Source organism: Dipodomys merriami, unplaced genomic scaffold, assembly GCF_024711535.1.
Source record: "Dipodomys merriami isolate MVZ:Mamm:240054 unplaced genomic scaffold, mDipMer1.0.p SCAF_388, whole genome shotgun sequence".
Lineage (NCBI taxonomy): Eukaryota > Metazoa > Chordata > Mammalia > Rodentia > Heteromyidae > Dipodomys > Dipodomys merriami.
Genome location: NW_027205470.1, coordinates 135,254 through 155,572, shown reverse-complemented (window position 1 = coordinate 155,572; position 20,319 = coordinate 135,254). Strand labels below are relative to the sequence as shown.

At 38.5% G+C, this 20,319-nt stretch overlaps 1 protein-coding gene across 5 annotated transcripts in view; it reads left to right on the top strand.

Annotated features, from left to right (window-relative positions):
- The window catches only part of LOC138805120 (F-box only protein 34-like), a 73,719-nt gene that overhangs the window by 30,401 nt on the left and 22,999 nt on the right, over window positions 1-20,319 (top strand). For 2 of the 5 annotated variants that reach the window (XM_069989709.1, XM_069989711.1), the window contains exon 2: window positions 13,848-13,931. The exons of 1 other annotated variant lie outside the window; for it this stretch is intronic. The gene's annotated coding sequence lies outside the window, so the exon portion shown is untranslated. Of the gene's footprint in view, window positions 1-8,370; window positions 8,478-13,847; window positions 13,932-20,319 lie in introns of those variants that run through there. 2 more of the 5 variants (XM_069989710.1, XM_069989713.1) reach the window with 2 other exon arrangements.

Below are 20,319 nucleotides of genomic sequence, written 5' to 3'. Positions count from 1 at the left end.
GTGCACTCGTGCACGCACGAATATGTGCGTGTCCATCCATCCTGTGGCTTGAACTCAGGGTCTGGGCGCTATCCCAGAGCTTTTTTGCTTAAGTCTGAAATCTGGACTTGAACTTGGTTTCTGACAGTGCTCATTGGCAGGCACCCTACCACTTAAGCCAGCCATGCCTCCAGCTCCTAAAGGGTTCTTGTGTTTTCCTTTGGCAGTACTTGGATTTGAGCTCGGAGGCCCTTGCTTGCTAGGCAGGCTCTCTGCCACTTGAGCCACATTCCCAGCAATAACCATTTTTCTGGGTGAAGGTTTATCCTTTCTCTCTACATTCCACATTTGAGGATTGTGAGATAATATTTGTCTTGGAGTGTTTTTAATTGTTGGAATAGTAGAGCCTAGATAACTTGATGAAGAAAAAATGTTTGAGATTTTAGAACCATGGTTCATAGTCAATTCAGACAGCCAAATCCAAGAGACTCTTGTCTCCAAATAACCAGCACAAAGCTCAAATGGTGGAGTGCCAGCCATGATTAAAAAAAAAAAAAAAAAAGCAAGGGCTTAAAGCCTGGGTTCAAGTCTCAGTACAAGCAAAACTAAAAAGTGTTTACTTAGGTTATAGTACTGCAAGTTCTGATTAAGACTTCATGATGGATGACATTAGAGCAAGTATATCAGGGCTTTGACTTGTTATAGCAGCTTATTCCTAAAGAACTACCTTAATCTTTCTGCAAAAGAGCCCTCCAATAACCTAAAGATTCCCACTAGGGCCCGCTACCTCCTAACCTGCAATACCAGGGATCAAACTTCTAACACATGGACCCTTGATGTATATACTCAACCTATATCTAAATCCTAGTAATGTTCAGTAATTATTGTGTATGATTTTGGAAAAATCACCCTGAAACTTGAGTTGTTTGAAAAGAAAATACAATAAAAAAAACCTGCCAACTGGACTGGGTATATGTGGCTTAGTGGTAGAGTGCTTGCCTAACATGCATGAGGCTCTGGGTTCAATTGCTTAGTATCATATAAACAGAAAAAGCCAGAAATGGTGCTGTGGCTCAAGTGGTAGAGTACTAGCCTTGAGCAGGTAAAAAAAAGCTCAGGGACAGTGCCCAGGCTGAATTCAAGCCCAGGGCTGGTAAAAAAATAAAAACAAAAAAAAGTAAGTAAATTAAAAAAAAACAACCCTGCCAGCAATTATTTGAAGTGCTTGTAACCAAGATCCAGTGTTGAATCCAGTTTTTGAGTAAACACTATTGAGTACTTGCTGAATGCTTCTAGGGAAAGTCGAGTATATGCTTAAGCATGCATGAGACCTTCAATCTGATCTCGTTTTACCTCTGTTACTTTGGGTGGGAGTTACCATAATTGGTTTTATTACTAGAATAAATTGGGTGCAGGAGATCATAAACCTAGATTCTTTTTTTTTTTTTTTTTTTTGGTCCAGTTGTGGGGCCTGAACTCTGGGCCTGGGCGCTGTCCCTCAGCTCTTCAGCTCAAGGCTAGCTCTCTACCACTTGAGCCACAGCGCCACTTCCGGCTTTTTGCTTATATATATGGTGCTGAGGAATCGAACCCAGGGCCTCTTACATGCAAGGCAAGCACTCTACCACTGAGCCACCTTCCCAGCCCCTTTTGTGATTCTTCTAAAATAAAAAAATGGACTGAGAAACCTTATTTAAAAATAATATTTTTATTAAGTAATATACGAAGGGATTTTAATTCCATAATTCAAATTATGAATACAATGTCATCCCCTTCCAAAGTTTTCCCTCATTTTTCTTAATCCATCTCTACCCTCAAGTTACTTAGTTCATTTTTTACATATAATGTGGTTTGGATATGATTGTATTTGCTCACGCCTGTCCTTTCTCCATTAGTGTGTTCTTCTCATCTTCCCCTACCCCCCCAGAACATGTTTCCGCTGCCTGGTATTAATTTTGATAAACACCTCAATTCATTAGTTGTTCAAAGGACTTACATCATTGGACTCCTCCCCTACGTATAACAGCCTAAAGGCAATTTGTTGTATATATATAAATCTAACAAGCCTTATTTTTTAAAAACTTAGTTTGAGCAGCAGATTCACCTAGTAGTAGTAACCTAAACTATAACTCAGGTATCAGAACACGTGACTGTAATCTCAGCATTCTGAGGCAAGAGTATACTAAGTTTGAGATTGAGGTCTCAGCATGGGCTGCATAGTTTAAGATTAGCCTGTGTTATTTTAAAACAGTAACAACAACAACAAAAACACCCACAAAAGTCGCTGCAGCTGAAATGTGATTTAAAATAATTTTTTTGGTTGGTTGTAGGGCTTGTACTCAGGGCCTGGGTGTAGTCCCTGGGCCTCTCAGTTCTCAAGGCTAGCACTCTACTACTTGAGCCATAGTGCCACTTCCAGTTTTTGAGTATAAAATATGAATCTTTAAAGTATCAGTAATAAGCAGGGTGCTGGTGGGTTATGCCTGTAAGTCTAGCTACTTGGAATGCTAAGATTTGGTAAATGGTCCTTTGAAAGCAGCCAGGCACAGAAAAGCTGGAGTTGTGGCTTGTGTGGCAGAGTGCTAGCCAAGCAAGTAAGCCCCCAAGTTTGAGGCCCTGAGTTCAAACTCAGCAGTACCTCCAACTCCTCAAAAGGTATTTTAGGGGGAGGGAAGGAGTAACACTGTTACTTCATTAACTAATCCCTCTGTATATCACTTTTACAATAGAATACAATATTATTTAAAAAAAAACATTTTCACTTGAGTTTAGTAGTGGCATTTCTCTTAACATGAATTTTATCCTCAACTTTAATCAAATCAGTGAAGCCTTAGATTTAAAGACTTAGCTATGTAAGACTTCATTAATTTGATTTGTAAAATCATAGTTATCATTGTTAAAGCTATTTTTTCATACCTCTAACATTTTTTGAAGCTTATCAATAAAGCATTAACCAAACAGATTAATTTAGGCTGCGAACATTAAATAAAATATTGCTGAAAGGAAATGCCACATTGTTTTTTGTTTTTTTTTTTTTGTTTTTTGGGTCCGGTCGTGGGGCCTGAACTCTGGACCTGGGCGCTGTCCCTCAGCTCTTCAGCTCAAGGCTAGCGCTCTACCACTTGAGCCACAGTGCCACTTCCGGCTTTTTTCTTTTTGCTTATGTGGTGCTGAGGAATCGAACCCAGGGCCTCCACCATGCAAGGCAAGCGCTGTACCACTGAGCCACCTTTCCAGCCCAGGAAATGCCACATTTTAAACCTATGTAGTCTAGTACTGTAGCTGGGTGTTTTATCAAATGAAGTTTTACATTCTAGATAAAAGGCCTGATACTTACATATGTGTATATGTATGTAATACGTAGTCCTTTTTTCCCATTTGAAAAACAATTTGAGTCTATATTGTATGTTGAAAGTAAGCTATAAAGTTGAGTTATATGAACACTAAGCTTTCAAAATAATTGCTTAATGTTGTGGATTTTATTATAATTAGGAAAACCATATTGGAAAATGATTTTTTTCCTAAGGAATAAAAGCAGTAGAATGTATGCCACAAATAAGACATTAAGTTTTATGTTGCTGTTTGTTGCCTTCATTCACTTTCTACTTACATTAGATGATGTTTGTGTAGCCGTTTTCTCTAGAGTTTCTCTAAGAGTTGTGCTGGTCCTAGGGCTTGAACTCAGGGTATGAGTGCTGTCTCTGAGGTTTTGTTGTTGTTATTTTTAAATAAGGCTAATACTCTACTACTTGAACCTCAGCTCCACTTCTAGCTTTTTGGTGGCTAATTAGAAATAAGAGTCTCACAGACTTTCCTGTCTGGGCTGGCCTGGAATCTTGACCCTCAGATCTTAGCCCTCCTGAGTAGGATTATAGGAGTGAGTCACCAGCACCTGGCTGCCTATGTATTTTTAAAGGTTTCTACTATAGTTGTTTCTGCACAGCAGCCTTTTGGAAATTACAAGGTATCAGATGTAACATTCAGTACATATATTTTAAGTTTGCAGATTATATGAAGAAATTACATATAGTCTTTCAAATCTTGGTGGTTAGAAAAGGACCATTTTACTGGGTGCTGGTGGCTCACACTTGTAATCCTGGCTATTCAGGAGGCTGAGATCTGGTTTGAAGCCCACCCAGGCAGGAAAGTCTTATGATACTATTATTTTCAATTAACCACCAAAAAGGTAGAAGTGGAGCCATGGCTCAAATGTAGAGCACACCAGTCTTGAGCAAAAAACTTAGCTGGAACAACTCCCAGGCCCTGAGTTCAGTCCTCAGGACTGGCACAGAAAAATAGAAGGGCCATATTTAGATCTTTGTAAAACATGACTTTCTTATGAATACTGCTTTAAAATAGTGAAAAGTTTTATCATGAGGAGAAAGAGAACTTAGTATTGGCATTAGGAATATTTTTCCTATATCCTGTTAATTAGCTAAATTCCAAGATTGTTTAATATTGTATCCACCCCATTTCATTTGACTCCAACCTTTGCTCTCATGAAAGTTAGACTAATTGCTCTGAATTACTATGTACGTTTTTTTCTACAGCAGGAAGGTACTCTTAATAACCTTACCATTGTTCTTTTAAACAGCTTGCTGTATGTCTAAGAATAAAAGGGTGTGACAGAAGAGTGACCAAAAAATGGTTCTTTTTTTCCACCCTTACTGTTTAGCAGATCTGTTTTCTACTTCTATTCCTTTGTGTTCCTGGATTATTTACCATATTTTTTGCGTATTGGTCCTAGTCAACTAGAATATGTTTGCATTTGTCACTTTTTTCATGTCTGCAGTTGAGCACTTGTTTATAAATTTATTTGCTTTTTAAAATTCTTCTGAAACAGAATGTTTTCCTAAATTACAGCTTTTTGGCAGAGAGCAAATCTCACCATAAATCACAAATCCATAGGAACATTTTTTTCCTTAAAATCTGCTTCTTTTATTTATTTTTTATTTATCTTTTTTTAAAGTCACAGACACCTTTTTAAAATTTATTTATTTATTTATTTATTTATTTATTTTGTCAGTTGTGGGGCTTGAACTCTGGGCCTGGGTGCTGTCCTTCAGCTGTTCAGCTCAAGGCTAGCATTCTATCACTTGAGCCACACCACCACTTCTGGCTTTTTCTGTCTATGTAGTACAGAGGAATCGAACCCAGGGTCTCATGCATGTGAGGCAAGCATTTACCACTGAGCTATCTTCCAAGCCCCACAAACATCTTCACAATGGTAGTCATTATTATCTTAATCTACATTGCTTATGAAAAGAACTGTATTACCAAAAAGTCTGTTTCTACAGAGACATTGATTTAGGTGAAAGAGACAGCAAGTTTTTTTTTTTTCTTAAAGTGCCTAAATTCCTATGATTCAAAATTTCAGATAATCGTAACAAGCAAAAAATCCATCAACATAAATATTCAAGGTTATCTTGCTCCCAAAGAGCCCTTAGTTTCTGTGACAAGGGAAAAATTTTGCTAGGAAATAGTTGAATTAAAATCCAGGAATAATGCTCTAAATCTTCATCTGGTTCTTCAATATATTGTAACCAACTGCTCTTTATTATTATTTATTTATTTGTTTTTTGTCGGTTGTAGGGCTTGAACTCTGGGGTAGGGTGCTTTCCCTGCACTCTTCAGCTCAAAGTGAGCGCTCTACCTTTCCTTCACCAGCTGGCTTTGAACCGCAATCCTCAGATCTCAGCCTCCTGAGTAGCTAGGATTACAGGTGTGAGCCACTGACGCCTGGCTATTTTTATTGATTGATTTTGGGGGGAGGGCAAGGAATGTTGTTATTGGGACTTGAACTCAGAGCCTGGGAGCTGTCCTTGAACTTTTTTACTCAAGACCACTTGAGTACTACACAGCTCTATCACAGCTCCACTTCTAGCTTTTTGGTGGTTAATTGGAGATAGGAATCTCGAGTCTCACAGACTTTTCCACCTCAGATCTCAGCCTCTTGAGTAGGTAGGAGTACAGTATTAAGCCATTAGCACCTCCTGGATACTATGTTTTAAATTACTGAGCTTTTGTCTTGACAAGAAGGGAAACTATATTTGTGCTACACTAATATGATTCTACCAAGTGATAGAGAAGGAGAAAGGAAATATAATGCAGAAATCATAAAACCTTCCATATTGCTTTAGGAGGTTAGCTCTGGATTTCTCTTTGTTTCCTTTAAAAGAACTGATACTTATATGGCAATCTCATATGGCTGTAAGCATAAATGAAGAATCAGAGAAGCAAGTATTTTGCCTAGAATTGCAAGTATATCTTGTAAGACTCCAAAGCCAGTTTTTGGTTTTTTTTTTTTTTTTTTTTTTGCATTATACGTATCATCTTCTTTAAGTGGCTTACTTTTATTTTGTTTTTGTTTTTTTTTTAATTTAATTTAATTTTATTTGTGAACATACTGTACAGAGGGGTTACAATTACATGGGCAGGATAATGCTTACATTTCTTACCAAGCATTGCAGCCTCCTCCTTTGTTTACCCTTCACATCCCTTCCCAGCCTCCCCCCTCCCCCAAGTGGCTTACTTTTAGAGTTAGATTGTCCTTCAGGAGATCCACTGAATAAAATATTTAATGTATGGGGTAAATCAGAACTTACTGATACTTAAGGCACACCCAAGTATAAAAAGTGAGTTCTTATAGAATTCACTGATAAAAAGCTTTACACTGCTTTAATAAATTTGCATATCATACCAAGTTATTATTTTTAGCTTGATTAAAAGTACAATACTACTGTAGTATATTTGCTTGCATACCGTTGTTATTTTATAGTAAGTATAATTTATAGTATAATTTCTTCATTTATATCTAATGGAATAGAAGTGTAAGCCAGAACTGTTTTCTTAGCTTGAGGTATAATTTTCTGTACCATATCATAAGTGTTAAACATTAATAAATTTGAAGATCAGAATAAAATTGTAGTTTAAGGGGCTGGCTCAGTGGTAGAGTGCTTGCCTTGCATGCATGAGCCCTGGGTTTGATTCCTCAGCACCACATAAGCAGAAAAAAAAAGCCAGAAGTGGAGCTGTGGCTCAAGTGGTAGAGCTGCTAACCTTGAGCTGAAGAGCTGAGGGACAGGGCTCAGGCCCCAGAGTTCAGGCAGGCAGGCCCCACGACCAAGGGGGGGAAAAAAATTGGACTTTAATCCTCACCAATGGATTGAGGGTGAAGATATCTTCTGGCAAGAATATCAGTTCCTCTTTAGTTGTTACTCATTTCATTCCTCATTTTTATGTACTGGGATTCTTTGCTAGGCAGATTCTGTTACTTGAGATACATTGTCATTCATCTTTATCTGTGAAAAGATTCTGTGGGATTATACCAATACTTCTATAAATGCTCCACAGTGATTACTCTTTGGGGTCCTGGTATTTGCATGATATGGTTACAAACAGTATGTTTTTCCTAATCTTTTATGAAATTTAGCATTTCCTTCTAAGTACATCAGTATTAGAAATACCTGTGTCATTGTTGTCAATAGAAATTATGGATGATTTCTTAAATCATGTTTGTCGCAGACTTCTTGAAAATATGTTGGTAACATTTTGCAGATTATAGCATTTAATAAGCCTTGTGATTAGGACTTTTGTAACAGTACATTTTAAAGGGAAAAAGTGTGATGGCTCATACCTTTAATCATAGTACTGGTAACTGAGTTGGGAGCGTTGCCAGTTCTAGAGCAACATGGGCTATATAGTGACACTCCTGTGTGCGTGCATGTGTGTGAATGATTTTTGCTTTATACACTGCCAAAGGTTTTAGCTTTACAAAAAAATGTTAAATAGATCAGGTTGGTTCTGGTTGATGGGGGAAAAAAAAAACTTCTGGACATTTTTATGAGGGGTTGGGGGACTGTGTGTAGATGGGGGCCTGTGGTTATATCACATTCCTGAAATACTGAGTAAGCTAGATGGAAGCAAAATGTGATGGTAAAATTTTTTTCATTTCTTTAGTTATTTTTTTTTACTAATTTTCATTTGGATATATGTATGTGTGTGTGCATATGTGTGTGTATATATGTATATATGTATACATACATGTTTTGCAAGAATTATGTTTGTAAGTAGTTGCATTGAGGGGATGTAGGAAAACACCTATTATTTGAGGTTATCTGCTGTTGATTTTCCTAAGCAGAAGGACTAGCTTGCCAAGAACAAAAATTACCCACACAACACATGTTCTCCCCAAAATATTTCTGAAACAGAAGGTCTGTTGGGAGGCTGACTGCATTACCTTAAAAATACCAGAGCATTTGCTGCTGAGATTTTTTTGTGTGCCTGTGACTTGTTTTCTCCCTTCCCACTCTCTTCCCCCTCCTTCATGTCTTCTTTCCCCTCCTTTTTTTTTTTTTCCTCTCTCTTCTGTTTTGAGACTTAGTATTCCTGTGTCAAGCTGGCCTTGAATTCTTGTGTATAGCTCATGCTGGCTTCAAATTGATCCTCCTGCCTCAGCCTCTGGCATGCTAGGATTACAGATGTGTTTGGGATTATAGGTAAGTACCTTTATGCAGGCCTAAATGAGATAAACTGTGTGTGGGGGGATGGGGGGGTAGTAGTGCTGGGGATCAGTCCAGGGTTTAGTGCATGCTAGGTAAGCACTCTTACAATTAAGCTGCCTTTCTCTCCCCCCTCTCCCCCCATGCTTGACATGTAGTAATTCATAGATTAGCTGGCTGTAAAGTAGGAAATCCTAACAAAACTCAGCTTAATTGGAAAGCTAGACTGCTGGAGTTCTCAAATGGAGCTTGTTATTCCATTTGTAATGCATTTGTCTTTAGTTTGGGTAGGGTGGGATTTGCATTCTTGAGTTTCTAGATCCTTATCAGTCAGTATTAGGAGTGATTGTTTTTAATAGTCGTTATGACACAGTTATTCCCAGGGGGAGATTTAGTCACTGAAAGAAAAATTGTCTGAACCCTTGGAAATATATTGGGAAAACTCAGGATAGAAAAAGCGAACTATTTCAAAAACTACCTAACTGGGGAGGAGGATGCTTATTTGAATGGATGGAGGTAGCAAGAAAACAGATGAGGTTCTTACAGTCAGTAAACTTTATAAAAGTCATGAGAGATTGTTAGTAATCTAAGATACTGCAGTGTAAATATGAAGTTTTGAGTAAGATTAAGTTGGTAACAGCCATTAATCTGGAAAAATGTTCTCTGTATAAATTGGCAAAATTTAATTTGACTTTGAGAAACAAGTAAATTCTGCTAGCATATTGTTTTTGTTGTGAGTTTGAGAGAAAAGTAGCATTTCATGTCATGGGAGTATTTTACTGGTGTTAGTTTGTAGGTGAAGACTGTTCATATACCTACAGGGCATATTAACACCAGACTTTACTAATTGAAAATGGAAACGAAGTCATTTCCATTATTAGTCATAATGAAGATGTGAAAGGTGAACTTTACCTTCATGTTTGCCTACCCTGCATCAATTTGAAGTGTAATAGGAATCTTTTTTAGATTTAAGGTTTCTTCATGCCTGCCTGCCTGCAAAACCCTGTTTGGTTTTCCTTCAACCCAGAAATGATCCTATAACAAATTCAAATAAATCACATTTAAGGAAATAAGTGAAAACATGTGTAGCTCCTTTGGCTGGACTATATATAATATGTCTGCATCTTGGCTTATTTCTCTGTGCTAAAACAAATTCCTTGTTAAACAGCCTGTAATATACCCATCACTGTTATCTAATCCAGAGGGGAACAGATGTGACAGAGCTGTGTTTTGTAAACTTTTATCATGATAATTTTTCTAGCTATATAAAAATCAGCCTTAAACTATATGAAGATGAAAGCTAAAAACAAATGGTGTCTCAGTTAAAATTAGGTATTGCATATTGCAATTTAAATTTATGCGCTAACAACTTTAGTGTTAGAATTGATAAAGGTATGAAAAATTGATTGCTGCCACTTTAGGTTAAAGGCACATTTTAGAGTTTCTCATAATGCTAAGTAGAAACAGTTACCTTGTAGAGGAAAAATTGTGAAATTAACTTGAGTTTATACTGTAGTATAAACCTGTAGGTTTAAACTTCTGAGGTTGAGGTAATCATCTTTTCCTGAAGTCAGGTTTTGTGTCACATGACAGCTGGGTATCACATGCAGCTACAGATCCTTGTCCAGCCAGAGAAGAATGTGGGCAAGATTGGAATATAGTGAGAATAATAGGAAAGTTTAGGAAAGAAAAATAGCAGAGGAAGATTATGTGGTATAATGTCATGGGATCAGATGGCACTTCAGTTTATTTTCAGCCATCTTCCTAGTACAGTCATGAGCATTAGTTTTTTTTTTGTTGGTTTGTTTTGATCAGTTGAACTTAGGGCCTGAGCACTAGTCCCTGAGCTTTTCTGCTCAAGGCTCTACCACTTTGAGCTGTAGCTCCACTTCGATTTTCTGGTGGTTTATTGTCTCACAGATTTGTCTGCCCAGGCTGGCTTGGAACTTTGATCCTCAGATCTCAACCTCCTGAATAGCTAGAATTATAGGCGTGAGCCACCAGTACCTGGCTGAGCTTTAGGTTTAAGTAGAAGAAGAATTAGAAGTGGGTACAGAAGTATGCAGTTTGCCAGGGTGTTGGTGGCTCACACCTGTAGTCCTAGCTACTCAGGAGGCTGAGATCTGAGGATTGCAGTTCAAAGCCAGCCCAGGCAGAAAAGTCCCTGTGAGACTCTTATCTCCAATTTTAACCACTCAAAAACCAGAAGTGGCACTGTGGCCCAAAGTGCTAGAGCACTAGCCTTGAGTGAAAGAGCTCAAGAACAGCACCCACACCCTGAGTTCTGAGTTCAAGTCCCACAACTGACAAAAAAAGTAGCAGTTTAAATGTTCTAGTTACAGCTGTGGTCTAGTCATGATCACAGTTCTGATTCTCTTGTTTTCTGGGCAAGTTATTTCGTAATCTCTTAGGGTAGAGAAAAGAGATGCTTTCTTTAGCTCCAGGGTGCAGTTATTGGTAATTATCCTTACTTGGGGGTTACCTATCTTGAAAGCTCTGCTGTTCTAAGGAGTAGTTTGTTTTTTTTGTTTTTTTTTGGGGTCCGGTCATGGGGCTTGAACTCTGGGCCTGGGTGCTGTCCCTCAGCTCTTCAGCTCAAGGCTAGCGCTCTACCACTTGAGCCACAGCGCCACTTTGGCTTTTTTCTTTTTGCTTATGTGGTGCTGAGGAATCGAACCAAGGGCCTCATGCATGCAAGGCAAGTGCTCTACCACTGAGCCACCTTCCCAGCCCCTAAGGAATAATTTAAATCCTTTGTCATAAAGGTATCAGGGAACAGGCCTAACTGTTGTGGTACCCAGGGTGATCATAAAGTGATTGGAGAGAACAACTTAGAAAAAAATGACAAACAGAAAATGCGATGCTAGACAAAAACTACCTCTCACAAGTATACTTTCTCTAAGGTGAGAAACAACAGCATTAGTCTTTGGGGTTTGAGTAATCATTGAGATTGCTTGTGGGAAATTCCTATTCCTAGATCTGCACTCTATAGGACTGAGGTTACCTGTGAGTCAAGGAAGTTTTATTTATTTATTTTTTATGCAAGTAATGGGGCTTGAATCAAAGCCTCCCTCTTGCCTTGGTTTTTTTGCTCAAGACTGAAACTCTGCCACTTGAGCCATGCCTCCAGTTCCAGGAAGTTTTAATTACAGTATTTTTTTCTCAGGCACCTTTTGATCTCATTATTTTAGGTTCCTTTTACACTTTTGATAACACATGCTACTGCTCTGTCTCATCGCTCTCTGCTATAATTGTCTATGTATTTGCACAAGGAGTTTCAATTCACCATGCATACCAATATACATGATTTTAAAACATTTTTTTTTTTTTTTTTTGCCGATACCAGGTCTTAAACTCAGAATTTTGCTTTCTCAATCAGCCTTTTTGCTCAATCTGGCACTGAGCAACACCTCCAGTCTGGCATGTTTGCTAGTTAATTATCAATTGACTGTCTTCCTGGGATGGCTTTAAACTGCCAACCTCCAAGTCTGTCAGCCTCCTGAGTAGCTGGGACTACAGGCTTGAGCCATTGGTCACCAGCTTCAGGGTGATCCGAGAATCACCTTTTGGAGCCAGCTTCAGCAGATAAATCTGTGAGACTCCTATCTTTAGTTAACCTGCACAAAGCTGCAACTGGAGGCATGGCTCAAGTGATAGAATGCCTGCCATGAGTGAAAAAAGTGTTCAAGAACATTATGCCCTGAATTCAAGCCCTAGTCCCAAAATATTAAATGCATGTAGTTTATTCTGTACTTCTATAAGATATTTTTAGAAGCAACAATGAAAAGTAAGCATCTCTCATCTCCTTATCTACATTCAGTTCCTGTGCTAAGCATGAATTAGAAGTTGTACATCTTTATTATGCATTGTTAGTTTATTTCATAGATTAAAATTAGCAAATGTTCACAGTACATTTAAAAACCACCTTCAGAGGCATCCAATTTTGACTCACATGGATCCTTAAGCAGAGACTATAGGAGAGTATACATGTTTTTTTCATCTCTTTCTTGTCTTTTATGCTAGATGTCCAGCAGTTATTGACAGTTTCTGGTGAGAAACATTTTTTTTTTTTTTTACCAAGGCCATTTGAATATTTGCAACATAATTCGTGGGCTACCCAGAATTATCAGTACATGCAAATAGCTGTGGGAAACCAACAAGAAGCATACAGAAGTCTTATATATTTGTCCCCTGTCACGTAGCAAAAATGATTTCTCCAGTTCCTTTTACTCTTACAGAATAGGAATCTGAAAACCTCACTGGGAGTTCTAAATCTGTAAGTTGAGCTTAGCAACTAGTCATAAGCACGATTAGGCTTAACAACTAATAATGAATATCATTGATGGATGACCTAACTGGGCAAATTTAGTTTGGACAGTTATTAGAATCTTTGCATTTTTCCTGTGATCTTATTCCCAGGAGAAGCCTCTTACAATTTCCTGTGCTTAGAAGTGAGGGCCTGTCAGTGTTTTGGGAAGGGTTTTAGTGGGTGAGGCAAAGGTCTGGTTTTTATCCTAAGCTTGGCTCACATTATCATGATCAGAAATTGTTAAATTTGCTGGTGGCTATGCCTGTAATCCTAGCTACTCAGGAGGCTGATATCTGAAGGATTGTGGTTCAAAGCCAACTTGTACAGAAAAGTAAAATGCTGGACTGGAGGCATGGTTCAAAGTGGTAGAAAGTTAGGGCTGGGAAAGTGGCTCAGTGGTAGAGCGCTTGCCTTGCATGCATGAGGCCCTGGGTTCAATTCCCCAGCACCATATAAGCAAAAAGAAAGAAAGCCAGAAGTGATGCTGTGGCTCAAGTGGTAGAGCGCTAGCCTTGAGCTGAAGAGCTGAGTGACAGTGCCCAGGCCCAGAGTTCAGGCCCCACGACCAGACCACCCCCCCCCCCCAAAAAAAAAAAAAGTGGTGGAAGGCTACAAAAGTAGAACAAGAGTTCAAGCCCTAGGACTGACACACAAAAGTAATTGTTTAGTATTTTTAACGACAAAATATGATACTGAAATTTGTACAAACTTAACTGATGTTAAAAATCAAGGTGTTAAAAATGAAAGTAGGGGCTGGGAAGGTGGCTCAGTGGTAGAGCACTTGCCTCGCATGCATGAGGCCCTTGGTTCGATTCCTCAGCACCACATAAGCAAAAAGAAAAAAGCTGGAAGTGGGGCTGAGGCTCAAGTGGTAGAGCATTAGTCTACAGCTGAAGAGCTGAGGGACAGCACCCAGGCCCAGAGTTCAGGCCCCATGACAGACAAAAAAAAAAAAAAGAAAAATGAAAGTAATAAAAACAAAACTCATCACTTTTTAATGTTTCATCACATTTGGTTATTTTGGATGGTAAAATTACTTATATCTATTTTATTCATAGGGAAAAATACTCTAATAATGTTACTGTGCATCTCTTCTGAACTCTGGATTCCGGGACATTATTTGGTAGCTTGAAGCAGTCATGGTAAGATATTTACACCACATAAATCATCAAATACTATAACTACAGACTTAACAGATAACTGGCATATGAGTTTTTATATGCATAGGGATCACAAGAATGAAAAGCAAATGCCTAATAGCTCCATCTGATTTGGAAGCTTGATCTGCCCTTCTTCATCTGGGAGTGGGAAGTGGGGAAATACAGGAATTTTTTGAGTAAGAATAATTGTTTTTAGAGGAGATTAATGGGTACAGAGGATAAATAGTAGACTGACTGCACAAGCTTTGCTTGAATTCTGCGTGTAGTGACATTCCAATGTCCTTCCTTGTAAGTTACTCTTAACAATTTGATAAATTATAGGGAGGGGGTTCATACAATTTCTTTATTTCTGGAAGAAATTGATTTAGTCATATAAAGAAACTTGAAATACCAAGTAAGAACATATACCTTTGTTTTGAGACTGCCTTTTTTTTTTTTTTTTTTTAAGTTTACAGTATTCAGTATGTCAAAGGACCAGGTAACTGATGGACAGTTAGCTGTCTAGCTAAATGCATGAGAGGAAATGATCTAGGAATTTGGGCTATATTTCAAAGTTATAATCCTTCCTACCCTCCCCCCCACTTTTTTTTTGCCAGACATGGGGCTTGAACTCTGGGCTCTCCCTCAGCTCTTCAGCTCAAGGCTAGCACTCTACCACTTGAACCACAGCACCACTGCCGGTTTTTTCTGCTTATGTAGTGCTGAGGAATTGAACCCAGGGCCTCATGCATGCAAGGCAAGCAGTCTACCACTACTTGCCTTTAAATCTCTACTACTTCTGTTTGGGGAATGTTCCGTGATGCTTGCTTTAGTTACCATTCTGTATTCTAGGGTCTTCATGTATTTTCATGTATTTTCTTTCTTTCTTTTTTTTTGTCAGTCATGGGGACTGAACTCTGGGCCTGGGCACTGTCCCTCAGCTCTTCAGCGCAAGGCTAGCGCCCTACCACTTGAGCCACAGCGCCACTTCTGGCTTTTTCTACTTATATGGTGCTGGGGAATCGAACCCAGAGCCTCATGTATGCCAGGCAAGCATTCTACCACTGAGCCAACCTCCCAGCCTCTCATTCATGTATTTTCTAGCTTCCAACAATTTCTGTCCAGTTTTCTTTGTCTTATTTGCTGGCGCTTAAGATACTGTCTTTTAAAATAAAGTCTCTGTGAATGATAAACACAGACCTGTATGTTTACCATCTTGAAGTCTCAATACTGGGAATTGAACTCAGGGTCTGGTTGCTGTCCCTTAGCTTTTTCACTGAAGGCTGGCACTCTACCACTTAAGCCACAGCTGTACTTCTGGCTTTTTTTGAAGATTAATTGGAGATAAGAGTTTGTCTTGCCTGGTTGGCTTTAAACAGCATCAGATATCAGCCTCCTAAGTAGCTAGAATTATAGATGTGAGTCAACTGGTATTCAGAAGTCTAGAATAGAAACATAAATAATGTCAACAACTTAAGTAGGCAAATAGGCTTGGCCAATCTCCAGTTGATTTGTAAGTCAGGAAAAGATTTTACTCAGGGAAGGTAGTGTTTCATTTTCATAAAAAAAGAGTAACCATCTATAGATTTGAACCAGATGACCTGTGAGTTTGAGAATATGAGTTTTGCCCTTTTTTTTTCTGTTTTTGTTTTGTTTTAATGTGTGGAATAACTAAGTGGCTTCAGTTTATGGACTTTGATCTTGAGAAGTAGAATAATGATGCTTTATTGTCCCAGATTCTTTAACAGTTTAATTATCTATCAGTAGCTGGGTTTGATGGCATGGTCATTTGTTATATCTTGATCTCTAGTATGAGTTTTCTAGTTTGCTTGGGATTTGATGTGATTGGATTGGTGATCTATATTCTTAATTTCATAGGCTACCTCATAGTCCACTAAATTATGTTTTCCTGTTTACCAATTGTTACCTATAAGGCCAGTGATGAAAGATTACAAGATGTCAATTTAAGCAGAAAAAAACTTATCTGCAATCCTGCAGGAAAGGGGATTAGGATGGATTCATGGATCCCTCTTTTGAGAAATGCAGTTTTTCATCCCCCCTTCCCCCCACACCACTGAAGTCTGAACTCATGGCCTTATATATGCTAAGACTATACATTCCATTACTCAGATTACTAAACTACACCCCTACCTTTTATGTGTTGCCCTCCCCCCCATTCCACAGTCCTGGGGCTTGAACTTCAGGCTGGGCTCTGTCCTCAAGCCTCTCTACCTAGGCTTTGTGCTCTTTGAGCCACAGTGCCACTTCTGGCTTTTTCTGAGTAGTTTATTGGAGATAAGAGTCTCATGGACTTTTCTACCCAGGGTGGCTTAAATCGTGATCCTCAGATCTCAGTCTCCTGAGTAGCTGGGATTACAGGCACAAGCCACTGGTGCCAGACTATGTATATATATATATATATTTTTGGATCCGATCATGGGGGCCTGAACTCTGGGCCTGGGCGCTGTCCCTCAGCTCTTCAGCTCAAGGCTAGCGCTCTACCACTTGAGCCACAGCGCCTCTTCCGGCTTTTTTTCTTTTTGCTTATATGGTGCTAAGGAATGGAACCCAGGGCCTCAGGCATGCAAGGCAAGCGCTCTACCACTGAGCCACCTTCCCAGCCCCGCAGACTATGTATATTTTTATAAAAGGATGTGTGTATTTAAGACAATGACAGTTGTGACTAAAGGAAATGAATAGCTGACATTGGATGTATGATAGGTGTTTTGGTTAAGCTTATGGTTCAAAGTTGACACGATTGTAATATTTCTAAAGACAGTATACAGGAATATCCAACCGCTAAATTTTATTAAATCATTTATACAAAATAGGCTTCTTTTTCCCTCTCTTTGTCTTCATGTTTTATTTTCAAGAGATTTGTTTGTTTTTCCCAGTTCATGTGGTGAGACCTAGTCTTGACTCTACAGAGGCAAATTGTTTTGTTTTTAGGCCTGTATAATTTCTAGTACTTAATTTAGGAAGAAGTAATCCAAGAAGAGATGTCATGAGGGTTGGGCCAAGTCTTCAATATAATTATTTGTTTAGGACGAATATCCCATGGTGTCTGCAACAGGATTTTTTTTTTCTGAAATTTATTCATTTGGAAAATATGCCAAGAGTACATTGTTAAATCATTTTGGTTATTTAACAAATCATCTTAAGACATGACTGTGTCAGACTCATCTAAATCCTGAGATCACTGCACTTTTCATAATCCCTCCCTCTTAAACCTGTACTTGGTTTAGTGGGCATTTGAAATGGGAAGTCTATAAAGGAGGGTCTTTGTGGTTTGGGGAGAATTATAGTAGGTTTTTTGGTGGTTTGTTTTTTCCCCGTCCTGGGACTTGAAGTCAGGGCCTGGGTGCTGTCCCTGAGCTTTAGTGTTCAAGGCTAGCATTCTATTATTTCCAGCTCCTCTTCCAGCTTTTTTGGTGCTTAATTGGAGATAACAGCCTCAAAGACTTTCTGCCCATGCTGACTTCAAACCATGATTCTCAGATCTCAGCCCCTTGGGTAGCTAGGATTACAGATGTGAGCCATTAGTGCTGGCATATGTTTTAAAAATGCCCACTTAGGCACTGACTTTGTGAAAGTGATAGTGATTACCTGCTTTACCTAGACGGTAATTCAGTCAGCTGTAGAATGGTTGGGATAACTGATAGCTACTCTTGTCCTCTTGCTGTCTTGAAATGCAAAATGGTTAGGATGAATTTTTGATCAAATTTAATCAGCATGTGCTTTTTATCTGTCTACATTTCTTTTTTTTTTTTTTAAACAAACTTTAAGCCAGGCATGGTGGCATACACTTAAAATTCTAGTACTTGTGAGTCAGAAGTGGGATGATCATGAATTTGGGGAGAGGCCAGCCTAGACTACATAGGGAAGAACCTGTCGTAAGTGGGGAAATAAAGGTTTAAGTTGGGAAAGCTTATCATTTTTAATGTATAGTCATAGTCTTTGTTAAAACTTTTGTAAAAACTGGGATGCTGTTGAGATGGCAGATGGCTGTGATAAAATAGGAACATGTTACCTCTAAAAAGAAACCAGTGTAGATTAAGTCATAATTAAAAATACCTATGCTTCACTAAAATATTTTTCTTGGATTAACTGTTAATGTTATGATAGTTCTCTTTTTATTCATCTTTTGACAAAACTAAAGAATAAAAAATAGACAAAGGTAATGACCAAGAGTTTCTTTGAAATTTCTTCAGAGATCTTCAGAATGTGAACTGCAAATAATCTTAAAAATATAAGACAGCCGGGCGCTGGTGGCTCACGCCTGTAATCCTAGCTACTCAGGAGGCTGAGATCTGAGGATCGCGGTTCAAAGCCAGCCCGGGCAGGAGAGACTGTGAGACTCCTATCTCCAATAAACCACAAGAAAACCGGAAGTGGCGCTGTAGCTCAAGTGGTAGAGCGCTCGCCTTGAGCTGAAGAGCTGAGGGACAGCGCCCAGGCCCAGAGTTCAAGTCCCACTACCGACCAAAAAAAAAAAAAATATATAAGACAGCTACTTACATAAGCAAAACTGATTAAGGACTTTTTGCTTTCTCTTCAATAGAGGCTGGATGTGTGGCTAAAGAGGAAGAGGGCTTAGAAAGTTTCAAAGCCTTGGAGCAACTGTTCAACGAGGGGTTATAAGACCTTAGACAAAGAAAGGCTTGCACACTACTAGTCAAGTTTCTCATTATTAATATAGTACTTTGCTTAGTTTTCACTTTTTTTTTTTTAAGGGAAAGGGTGGTTTAATGTGCATGAATCAGTAAATGTAATATATAACATAAACATAATGAAGGACAAAAAACATATGATCATCTCAACTGATGCAGAAAAGGCTGTTGACAATATTTAACATTCTTTTATGATAAAAAGCTTTGAAAAATTAGGAATAGAAGCAGTCTCAGCAAAATAAATATTATACATGACAAATCTATAGTCAATATCATACTAAATGGAGAAAACTGAATCATTTTCGCTAAAGTAAGGATATGACAAGAGTGCCTTACTCTTATTCAACATAGTACTGGAATTTCTAGCCAGAACAAGAAGGCAAGAGAAAGAATAAATAGACCTAAATAGGAAATGAAGCAGTCAATTATTTTTCTTTGCAGAGCATTTGATTATACATATAAAAGACTTTAAAGATTCTACCAAAAACTCCTAGACCTGGTAAACATGTTTGGCATCATACAACAAGCTATAAAATCAACATTCAAGTATCAGTAGCTTTTCTACATACCAATAATAAATAGGTGAGAAGGAAATATGGAAAAGACTTAGTTTTCACTTTTGATTCCCATACTTCACTTCTCACTTTACCTCATCCATCCTGTCTCATGTTCCCCATTTTTGAATCCTTCATTTTAGGGGTTGCTGGAGAGTGAAAGTCCGACTACCTGCCTATATTATCATTATTTTGGATTTTGGGAATCAGTTCCTCAGAAATGGTATATTCTGTTATCTTTCTCCCCTACTTCCACCCATTGAGGATGCCCTAAGAGGATATTATAGACTTGGTGGTTATAGGCAACAAAAATTGATTTGTTACAATCCTGAGGCTGAGAATTTCCAGATCAGGTCATTAGATTTGGAGTCTAGTGAAAGCTTCCTTCCAAGTGCTTAGATGGTAATCTTCTTAAAAAGAAAAAGGGGGTAACCAATATTTGCCTTCTTTGGTTCCCAGCCAGTTTTTCTTTGCAACCAAACTTGCACAGGGATCTTCTGGATTCCACTTCCCTACCCCAACCCCTGATTCCTAGGGCTGGAACTTAGGGTCTGGATGCTGGGCTTGATTTTTTTTTGACCAAGGCTAGCATTCTTGAGCCACAGCTCCACTTCTGGTTTATTTGGTAATTTAGTAGAGATAAGAGTCTCAGACTTTCCTGCTTTGGCTAGCTTTGAACTGAAATCCTTAGCTCTTATCCTTCTGAGTAGGTTTGGCTTATAAGCGTGATCCACCATTGCCCAGTTTTCTAATACACGTTTTGCTTTGTTTTGTTTTTTGGTGGTGGTGGTACTAGGGTTTGAACTCAGGGTTTCAGAGTTTTGTGCTTGCCAGGCAGGTACTTCACCACTTGAGCCATACCTCCAACCCCTAATATGTTTCTAACCAGTCTGAAAAAACCTGTTTCCTCTGGAAAATCTGTAAATACTCAGTTCTGTGATGAAGTAGAGCTGTATATGTTAGAATACAGTCCAACATGTTTTCTTTGTTCTTCTTTCTCTCTTTGTATTTTCTTGGAAGATAAGTAATTTTCAATCATATTATTCATAGTCAAAAACATAGTCTTTTATGTTTATACACTCCATAATTGTTCTGCTGCTTCTCCCACCTCACTTTTTTGTTTCTTCTCCCCTTTATCCCTCCCCTACTTTTGTTTTTCTTTCTTGT